The following is a 12,160-nucleotide window of genomic DNA, read 5'->3' on the forward strand; positions in this document are numbered from 1 at the left end:
ACAAATGGGAAACTCTGACATCCTCAAAAAGTCTTCAAAATAGATCTTCGGCAAGGGGACTAGCCTCACACGCCGAGTGCAGAGATGGACAAATGACAAAACACAGATACATTAATGTTTTTGGTATTTTGTATCAAAATATACTATACTGGACAGAAATATAACTGCAACATGTAAAGTGTTGGTCCGATTTTTCATGAGCTGAAATAAAAGCTTATTTGTGTCAAATGTTGTGCACAAATGTGTTTTACATCTCTTTGTCTGCCACCATCACCTCACCAGCATGATAATGCACGTTACAGGGATCTGTACACAATTCCTGGAAGCTGAAAATGTCCCGGTTCTTTCATGGCCTGCATACTCATCAGATATGTCACCCATTGAGCATGTTCGGGATACTCTGGATCAATGTGTACGACAGTGTGTTCCAGTTCTGGCCAATATCCAGCAACTTCACACAGCCATTGATGAGCAGAGGGACAGCATTCCACAGGCCACAATCAACAGCCTGATCAACTACATGCGAAGGAGATGTGTCTCGCTACATGAGGCAAATGGTTGTCACACCAGATTTTGTCTGGTTTTCTGATCTACGCCCCTACCTTTTTTTTAAAGGTATATGTGACCAACAGTATTCTGTATTCCAAATCATGTGAAATCCATAGATTAGGGCATAATGAATTAATTTAAATTGACTGGTTTCCTTATATGAACTGTAACTCAGCAAAATCTTTCAAATTGTTCCATGTTGCGTTTGTATTTTTGTTCAGTGTACAAAGTACTTGTATTGTGTCATGTATTTTATTAAAATACATCTGTTAAATGACCTAAATGTATATGTGAAAATTAACATTGGGTATTACTTTTGGCCTTGTTACGGGCTAAAGCTTAATTGTTCATTTTTATATTATTGTTAGCTAGCTAGGTAAACAATGAACCATAATCACAACTGTGTGAACCATGATGTTACTAACCTGATGAATTTGCAGGTAGCTAACCAACCAGGTTCAATGTTAGCTCGCTAACATTAGGCTATAGCTAGCCAGGCAAATAGCTCTGAGATAAAAACATTAAGGTCATAGACATAACGTTAACTAGCGAGCCAACCAGCTAACGTTAGCTAGCTAGGTAAACAATTAACCATAATCACATCTCATGACGTTACTACCCTGCATCAATCTGCAGGTAACTAACCAACCAGGTTCAATGTAAGATAGCTAACTTTAGGCTATAGCAAGCCAAGCTAATGGCTCTTTCTGTCAAATTACAAACATGAAACATGTAATATTTGAAACTGTAGCTAGCCAGATTATGCCTTGACTGTGCCTTTAAACAGCTTGGAAAATTCCAGAAAAGTATGTCATGGCTTTAGAAGCTTCTGATGAGCTACATAATTTGAGTCAATTGGAGGTGTACCTGTGGATGCATTTCAAGGCCTGCCTTCAAACTCAGTGCCTCTTTACTTGACATCATGGGAAAATCTAAATAAATCTGCCCCCACAAGTCTGGTTCATCTTTGGGAGCAATTTCCAAAAGCCTGAAGGTACCATGTTCATCTGTACAAACAATAGTATGCAAGTATAAACACCATGGGACCATGCAGCCGTCATACCGCTCAGGAAGGAGACGCGTTCTGTCTCCTAGAGGTGAACGTACTTGGGTGCGAAAAGTGCAAATTAATCCCAGAACAACAGCAAAGGACCTTGTGAAGATGCTGGGGGAAACAGATACAAAAGTATCTATATCCACAGTAAAACAAGTCCTATATGGACATAACCTGAATGGACGCTCAGCAAGGAAGAAGCCACTGGTCCAAAACCGCCATAAAAAAAGCCATACTACAGTTTGCAACTGCACATGGGGACAAAGATCGTACTTTTTGGAGAAATGTCCTCTGTTTGGCCATAAAGACCATCGTTATGTTTGGAGGAAAAATGGGGAGGCTTGCAAGCCGAAGAACACCATCCCAACCGTAAAGCACGGGGGTGGCAGCATCATGTTGTGGGTGTGCTTTGCTGCAGGAGGGACTGGTGCACTTCACAAAATAGATGGCATCATGAGGAATGACAATTATGTGGATATGTTGAAGCAAACTCTCAAGACATCAGTCAGGAAGTTAAAGGTTGGTCTCAAATGGGTCTTCCAAATGGACAATGACCCCAAACATACTTCCAAAGTTGTGGCAAAATGGCTTAAAGACAACAAAGGCAGGGTATTGGATTGGCCATCACAAAGCCCTGACCTCAATCCAATAGGAAATTTGTGGGCGGAACTGAAAAAGCGTGAGCGAGCAAGGAGGCCTACAAACCTTATTCAGTTACACCAGCTCTGTCAGGAGGAATGGGCCAAAATTCCCCCAACTTATTATGGGAAGGTTGTGGAAGGCTACCCAAAATGTTTGACCTAAGTTTAAATTGTTTAGGCAATGCAACCAAATACTAATTGAGTGTATGTAAACTTCTGACCCAGTGGGAATGTGATGAAAGAAATAACATCTGAAATAAATCATTCTCTCTCTACTATTATTCTGACATTTCACATTCATAAAATAAAGTGGTGATCCTAACTGAACAAAGACAGGGAATTATGATATTTACAGTGCCTTGCGAAAGTATTCGGCCCACTTGAACTTTGCGACCTTTTGCCACATTTCAGGCTTCAAACAAAGATATAAAACTGTATTTTTTTTGTGAAGAATCAACAACAAGTGGGACACAATCATGAAGTGGAACGACATTTATTGGATATTTCAAACTTTTTTAACAAATCAAAAACTGAAAAATTGGGCGTGCAAAATTATTCAGCCCCCTTAAGTTAATACTTTGTAGCACCACCTTTTGCTGCGATTACAGCTGTAAGTCGCTTGGGGTTTGTCTCTATCAGTTTTGCACATCGAAAGACTGAATTTTTTTCCCATTCCTCCTTGCAAAACAGCTCAAGCTCAGTGAGGTTGGATGGAGAGCATTTGTGAACAGCAGTTTTCAGTTCTTTCCACAGATTCTCGATTGGATTCAGGTCTGGACTTTGACTTGGCCATTCTAACACCTGGATATGTTTATTTTTGAACCATTCCATTGTAGATTTTGCTTTATGTTTTGGATCATTGTCTTGTTGGAAGACAAATCTCCGTCCCAGTCTCAGGTCTTTTGCAGACTCCATCAGGTTTTCTTCCAGAATGGTCCTGTATTTGGCTCCATCCATCTTCCCATCATTTTTAACCATCTTCCCCGTCCCTGCTGAAGAAAAGCAGGCCCAAACCATGATGCTGCCACCACCATGTTTGACAGTGGGGATGGTGTGTTCAGGGTGATGGGCTGTGTTGCTTTTACGCCAAACATAACATTTTGCATTGTTGCCAAAAAGTTTAATTTTGGTTTCATCTGACCAGAGCACCTTCTTCCACATGTTTGGTGTGTCTCAGGTGGCTTGTGGCAAACTTTAAACAACACTTTTTATGGATATCTTTAAGAAATGGCTTTCTGCTTGCCACTCTTCCATAAAGGCCAGATTTGTGCAATATACGACTGATTGTTGTCCTATGGACAGAGTCTCCCACCTCAGCTGTAGATCTCTGCAGTTCATCCAGAGTGATCATGGGCCTCTTGGCTGCATCTCTGATCAGTCTTCTCCTTGTATGAGCTGAAAGTTTAGAGAGACGGCCAGGTCTTGGTAGATTTGCAGTGGTCTGATACTCCTTCCATTTCAATATTATCGCTTGCACAGTGCTCCTTGGGATGTTTAAAGCTTGGGAAATATTTTTGTATCCAAATCCGGCTTTAAACTTCTTCACAGCAGTATCTCGGACCTGCCTGGTGTGTTCTTTGTTCTTCATGATGCTCTCTGCCCTTTTAACGGACCTCTGAGACTATCACAGTGCAGGTGCATTTATACGGAGATTTGATTACACACAGGTGGATTGTATTTATCATCATTAGTAATTTTGGTCAACATTGGATCATTCAGAGATCCTCACTGAACTTCTGGAGAGAGTTTGCTGCACTGAAAGTAAAGGGGCTGAATAATTTTGCACGCCCAATTTTTCAGTTTTTGATTTGTTAAAAACGTTTGAAATATCCAATAAATGTCGTTCCACTTCATGATTGTGTCCCACTTGTTGTTGATTCTTCACAAAAAAATACAGTTTTATATCTTTATGTTTGAAGCCTGAAATGTGGCAAAAGGTCGCAAAGTTCAAAGGGGCCGAATACTTTCGCAAGGCACTGTAGTTAGTTTAGCAGATGGTCTTATTACACCATAGTGCTATCAAACTTCTGATACCAATGCAGGGTGAAAAGGGGTGCCACATAATGTGAACCACTAAATAAAAACATTTGTTATAGAAAAGTATTTAGAAAATAAAAAAATACAGTACAAAAATACTCAGGCGTAATTAAAATACGTATTTCAAATATGTCTGCCCGAGTGGAGATGGTAAATTATTTGCTCTCTGCCCGAGTGGAGATGGTAAATTATACTCTACCATGGGTATGGTTAAAGTACTAAAACAACATCCAAGACTTGAATATATTTTACCATATGGTTGTCATGCTGGAATATGTTTACTAGGGTTATACAGCTAAGGGTTCTAAACTCAGCAAAAAAAGAAACGTCCTCCCACTGCGTTTATTTTCAGCAAACTTAACATGTGTAAATACAGTGGGGCAAAAAAGTATTTAGTCAGTCACCAATTGTGCAAGTTCTGCCACTTAAAAAGATGAGTGAGGCCTGTAATTTTCATCATATGTACACTTCAACTATGACAGACAAAATGAGAAGGAAAAAAATCCAGAAAATCACATTGTAGGATTTTTAATGAATTTATTTGCAAATTATGGTGGAAAATTACAGGCCTCTCTCATCTTTTTAAGTGGGAGAACTTGCACAATTGGTGGCTGACTAAATACTTTTTTGCCCCACTGTATTTGTATGAAAATAACAATATTCAACAACTGAGACATGAACTGAACAAGTTCCACAGACATGTGACTAACAGAAATGGAATAATGTGTCCCTGAACAAAGGGGGGGGATCAAAATAATTAAAAGTAACAGTCAGTTTCTGGTGTGGCCACCAGCGGCATTAAGTACTGATGTGCATCTCCTCTTCATGGACTGCACCAGATTTGCCAGTTCTTGCTGTGAGATGTTACCCCACTCTTCCACCAAGACAACTGCAAGTTCCCGGACATTTCTGGGGGTGGAATGGCCCTAGACCTCACCCTCCGATCCAACAGGTCACAGACGTGTTCAATGGGATTGAGATCCGGGCTCTTCTCTGGCCATGGAAGAACACTGACATTCCTGCCTTGCAGGAAATCACTCACGGAACGAGTGTGGCTGGTGGCATTGTCATGCTGGAGGGTCATGTCAGGATGAGCCTGCAGGAAGGGTACCACATGAGGGAGGAGGATGCCTTCCGTATAACACACAGTGTTGAGATTGCATGCAACGGTTTTGTCTTTGCATGCAAGACAAAACTGTGACTCGTCAGTGAAGAGCACTTTTTGCCAGTCCTGTCTGGTCCAGCGACGGTGGATTTGTGCCCATAGGTGACGTTGTTGCCGGTGATGTCTGGTGAAGACCTGCCTTACAACAGGCCTACAAGCCCTCAGTCCAGCCTGTCTTAGCCTATTGCGGACAGTCTGAACACTGATGGAGGGATTGTGTGTTCCTGGTGTAACTCGGGCAGTTGTTGTTGCCATCCTGTATTGGTCCCGCAGGTGTGATGTTCGGATGTACCGATGCTGTGCAGGTGTTGTTACACGTGGTCTGCCACTGCGAGGACAATCAGCTGTCCGTCCTGTCTCCCTGTAGCGCTGTCTTAGGTGTCTCACAGTACGAACTTCCCAAGTTATTGCCCTGGCCACATCTGCTGTCTTCATGCCTTCTGCAAACCAAAAGGTTTCTAGCTGGAACTAAAAAGGGTTTTCATATGGGGACAGCTGAAGAGCCCTTTTTGCGACATGGTAAGGGTGGACCCAGGTACAGAGAAGAGACCAGACGAGGATCCCGTGGTTAAGGATAAACATAATACTTTACTGAGAAATGGTAGCCTCAGGATCACTTTACACTTGAAAAAACAAACACTAAGTCTCGAAAACATATTCAGGAAACAAATACACACGGTAAACAATTCAAGCTTCTGCAAAGGACCACAGCAAATACATCTATTTTAACAGGGACAGAATCATGAAAGCATAAGACACACCCACCAGATTCCAATAAAAGTCTCTAGGGCGGAGTCTGCCGCCCTCTGGTGCCAGGAGGAACCATGACAGAAAGGCTTGAATCTGGTGCTGACGTTTGTCCCAGTGGAGGGTTGTGGGTAGTAACAGATGGTGACTGGGTAGCTGGGAGGTAACTGCACAGCTCGTCAGGGTCTCCCTCTGTTGTGGCGAGCCCTGGCATTTCCCGCCAGCTCTAGGTAGTTAGCACAGAAATGGCCGAGATCTCTGCCGTAGAGGCAGCAGCCTTCGCGCATTCGCCTGTCACGCTCCTGTGGGCTCAGACGTGTGCAACCCAGCTGCATGGGATGCTGGGCTTGGTGGACTTTGGATGCTCAGGAAACCGGAATGCTGGAGTGGTGTCAAAAGGGCGCTTTCTCACCTGTTCCCGGATGCGGTTGTCAAACCTGATTGCCAGCGTTTTCAGGGACTCAAGGTCCTCTCCCCGTTTCCGAGTGGCCACTTCATCTTTGATGGAGTTAGACAGACCCTGGTGGAAAGCAGTAACCACATACGTATTCCACCCACTCTCGGCAAAGTCAGCCACTGGTCTGGTCCCTCGGAGGAGGTTGAACAGTCGGCTGGCCGCTTCTCGTTCGCCAACTGGGTGGTCGAAGACTCGTCGCAGCGGCTACTATCGATCTGCAAGATGGTGGCTGCTGTTGCCATACCGCCATTGCCCACACCAGGGCACTGCCCGAGAGTAGAGATGATGTAGGTGATCATGGCCTGATTGGTGTGGAACGAGTGGGACTGTGGATCGAACACCGGAGAACACAAAGTGATTAACCAATTGCATCCTCCCGGGTGGCCATCATACCACTCCCTGGAGGAACAACAACGATGTCTGTAGCACTGGGCAATGAGACCTGGGCATTGGCTCCTCCTGGATATGGGGTGTGCCGTGGTTGCACGGACTCGGCAAGTGCCCGAAAGGTCCCAGAGATTTGGGATAGCTGTCCTTGCTGCCGTCCTAACAGTGCTCCTTAGTGGGCTACCACATTCTGGATCTGGGTGATCTCTGCTGGGTCCATGTTGTGGCAGAAGCTTGCTGTGACGTGATAAGGTTGGACCCAGATGCAGAGAAGAGACCAGACAAGGAATCACTGGTTAAGGATAAACATAATACTTTACTGAGAAACGTTAGCCGCAGGATCACAGTACACGTGAAAAAACAACAAACACTAAGTCGCGAAAACTAACTCAGGAACCGACAGCACACGGTAAACAATTCAAGCTTCTGCAAAGGAACACAGAAAAGACATATTTTTTAACAGGGACACAATCATGAAAACATAAGACACACATGAGTCCAATGAAAGTCTCTCGGGCGAAGTCTGCCACCCTCTGGTGCCAGGAGGAACCATGACACTTTTAGGTTCTAGATTGCACCTTTTATTCTAAGAATGTATATTCTGTTACACTTAGTGCTTGCGCACACAGACACACACACACAACCACCGGGTCTAGAAAGTAGAGGCTGAGGGTAAGTGGAGTGGGGATTGAGGTTGAAGGACCAGGGAGAGATCTGGCAGTTTCAGTTTCTTCACTTTGTTGGTTGGAATTTGCAGCACCATGGAACGATTTAATAACAATGCGTGAAGCAATAAAAATTACACAGCTTCTGCTCCAAAGGAAAATTCATTGCTCTCAGGTTGCACTCCAGATACATTTGTTCATCCGAGCAAACACACGCACAGGCAGGCACGCAGGCACATTCGATCAGACACACCCAGTTTCTTTCTCTCTCTCTCTCTCACACACACACACACACACACACACACACACACACACACACACACACACACACACACACACACACACACACACACACACACACACACACACACACACACACACACACACACACACACACACACACACACACACACACACACACACACACAGGTGCATGTAGAGCCCTTGGATGCAGGCTGACCCTGGCCTAAGGACTATGAGATCTGATAGAAGTGAGTGCAACCGTGGGTGTGGGTGGGTGTACCTCAACCTGGAGCTCTGTTCAGTGTAGAGAAAGAGAGAGGGCCTGGGCCACATTCCAGCCTAGCCTCACTGGGTGAGAGACGGGCCAGCAGCATTCCACCGCCTTCCTGTCAGGCCAGGTGCATTCTGCTCCGTGAGGAGGGGGCCAGAACACACACATGCAAACACACATGCATGTATGCACAAGCACACACACACACACACACACACACACACACACACACACACACACACACACACACACACACACACACACACACACACACACACACACACACACACACACACACACACACACACACACACACACACACACACACACACACACACACACACACACACAGAACATCCCTCAAACAAACACACACACAGAGACCACCCCACAAACACACATGTTCACAATCATGCTCAATCACACTTAAAACATGCACATACATGCTTATTCCCACCCCATGTGTAAACATCTATTGGTGAACATACACATTGGTGAACATACACATATGTTCACCAATATATACACATACAAAAACAAATAGTACATCCTTTTTATTTTTCAAACTAAAGTATTATTGCACTTGGTCGGTATAACATTAGCCATGAACATTCAACTCTGTATCATACAGTATACACAGCATACACACAATATCATGTAAAACACATCCACATACATACATACATACATACATACATACATACATACATACATACATACATACATACATACATACATACATACATACATACATACATACATACATACATACATACATACATACATACATACATACATACATACATACATACATACATACATACATACATACATACATACATACATACATACATACATACATACATACATACATACATACATACATACATACAGTCTGACTCATTCCCATGAGTCATACACATATGGTATGTAGGCAAGGGAGAGTCTGCCATTGTCTGTGCAGCGCTCCTTTGAGAGCTGTGTGGAAAAGTATATTTAATTCATGTATGGTTCAGTCATTTCGAATGCATGGATTTTTCTGTTCATAGGAGGCACAGCTATTTAGAGCAGGGTTTGAATACACTGTGAATATACAGCCAGCTTCACGTTCTCACGGTGTTGCTGCTGTTGCTCTGTGAGTCACACACGGACAGTGCGGATGGGGGTGGAGTGTATGTGTGTGCGTGTGTGTGTGTGTGTGTGGCACCATCATCCGGGTCCTTTTTTCATTTGCTCTCTCATCATCAGGTTTGCTCCCTCCATCTCTGAGCTCTGCAGGAATCATATGGCAAAGGCCTGATATGTACTTCCTCTCCTCCATATTTTCACAAATCCCTCCTTCTTTTCTCACTGGACAAACTCAGTCGCACTCTGAAGAGCCCAATGACACTATCCTCTTCTCAAGGGTGAGGAGGACAGGTAGAAAGGGTGAAGGGGAGAGAGGGGGGATGGAGGGAGGGTGTAGGAAGAGACCATGTTTTATTGCTCCTCTCATGCAAAGACAGTTTTATCTGCAGTCTCGGTCGAATGTAAAAAAAACGCAATGACCCCGGAACAAAAGCGCCTTTCAGCGTTAGCGAGCTGCTTCCCCTCCACACTACTCGACCATCACACACACACAGACAAAAAAAGCTGCTGGTTACATGCTATTTGACAGGCATGGGACTCCATGCTTAAAAAGCCCTGAATCACACCCATTATTCCCTAGCATAGTGGACTATACCTTTCCCTTCGTGGTTCCGCTTGCTTCCCCCTATTCCTGCATCTCCCCACACCTTCCCCTCTTCTTCCACCCCTCCCCTCCTTCCATCCCTCCATCCCTGTTCACATCTGCTGGTAGAGCGGGCCAACACCCACCTCATCCCCAACCCTCACCTCTCACCCCTGCCTACTACTCATCCATTTCCATACGGCTACTTTTCATCCCTGAAGTGCCGCCCCCATCCAGCATCAAGCTTTTCTGAATGGATGTTGAAGAGAGCAGCCAGGAGGATTCCTTCCTTCGCTCTTCCCGTGCCACCCCTTTGGCTGCCTCGGCACTTGGTACGTTCCGAGCGAAAGGACTAGAAGAAGTTGTGTGAGAGCACATTGTGTGTAATCTTGCATCGCAGGGGTCACTTCCTGAGTCGTGTGTCCGCTCTCCTAGCCCGCCGCCGATCCCCCTGTGTCTCTCCATCCACCCCCACCATCCCCACCCCACCCACCCCTGGGGGCTAAGCAGCCCGAGAGGCTTTTCTGGACAGGCCCCTGTTCTTCCTCTTTTGTGTAGGAAAAGCTCTGACATCTGAAAACAATCAAATAATCTGGGCACAATGCGCCTCTTTATGGAGGGGGTACTGGTGGTTCCCAGATGAAGCGGGAAGGATTAAGGGGAGGATGGGGGAGGAAGGGGGGTCACACAGCTGAAGTCGGGAGGGAGTGGGGACCATATTGTCACTGGTTGTGTGGGTGGGTGTCTGGGTGAGTGTTGGGGGATGCTCAACAGGAGAAAAAAATATTCAAATATTCTTGCAAAGAGTAAGATGGGGAGTCATGTGTGACTCAGAGCTTTCCATCAGTGATTCCTCCTCCGGCTTTGAGGGAGACTGGAAAAGTCTCCGGGCCAGGTTAGGCGATGGGGGACTGAAATTTAAAACAGTTTTCACAGAAACACACCACATTCATAACTAATTTCAGATTCATCTCTGCAGTGGTTGTCAATTCATTTGTCATATTGGCTGTCTGACTGCTTGAAAACCACATACACAGTGAGAGTTGTGAGACGACAATGGGTCAATCCACTGAGTACATTGTAGGAGTGTATACACTGAATATTCACATAGATAATCAATAAGGGGTGGGTTTATCAATACAATTAGGGTAACCTTTAAACCTCTATGTGCCTCTCTCTCTGTCTGTCTGTCTGTCTGTCTGTCTGTCTGTCTGTCTGTCTGTCTGTCTGTCTGTCTGTCTGTCTGTCTGTCTGTCTGTCTGTCTGTCTGTCTGTCTGTCTGTCTGTCTGTCTGTCTGTCTGTCTGTCTGTCTGTCTGTCTGTCTGTCTGTCTGTCTGTCTGTCTGTCTGTCTGTCTGTCTGTCTGTCTGTCTGTCTGTCTGTCTGTCTGTCTGTCTGTCTGTCTGTCTGTCTGTCTGTCTGTCTGTCTGTCTGTCTGTCTGTCTATTTGTCCTTCTCGTTCTCTGCTCTTTGAAACATCCCCATGAGAATAGTAAACAGTCATCTGTAACTTCCTTTCCAACGTGTTCATTAATCCCTTTTATCCTGTGGGGTCGGATGATTACAGGGAAGCCAATTCAACTGACGCTGCCCAAATACACCACCCCCCCCCCCCCCCCCCCCCCACCCCCCACCCCCACCCCCACCCCCAAGCAACAAAGGCCTGTCTACCTCACCCAAAACACAGTTCCCTGCTTTAACAGGATCAGGTTTAAATAACACTAACATACAACCACAGAAACTAGTCTGAAATGACTAGAAAAGGCCCATTGTAAGTTAAAAAACGAAAACAAACAGTCCAAGTATCAATTTTAAGCACACAGTGCAGTATGTTATTGAACTAAACAGGAGCTATTTCAATCTGGTCAAGCACATCCCTCAACTCTCTAAGCATGACACACTTTACCCATCCATTTAGCCAGATTCTCTAACTGGCCAATTTCCTAGATAAGTACACTCTCCTTAGGTGGGTCAACAACAGGTCCAACACATGGACTCATAGTCACATGTCACTACCTCAAATGTACTTCAATATTACCATGCAGTGTTGTCTATGTCTACACTAAACCAGTTTTAGTCACGTTCTGGTGAAAAAGTCCCACAGGCAGTCATAGGTCTACATACATATGCAGTAGTCAAATATGCCTGAAGGCCCTTAACACTTCCTCTCCTTGGAGCAGCTACACCTTTTCCGCTCGACACCCAGCAATTAGTGTGCCTGACAGCCACGAGC

This window comes from Oncorhynchus gorbuscha, linkage group LG17 (genome assembly GCF_021184085.1).
Source record: "Oncorhynchus gorbuscha isolate QuinsamMale2020 ecotype Even-year linkage group LG17, OgorEven_v1.0, whole genome shotgun sequence".
In the NCBI taxonomy this organism is placed as follows: Eukaryota; Metazoa; Chordata; class Actinopteri; order Salmoniformes; family Salmonidae; genus Oncorhynchus; species Oncorhynchus gorbuscha.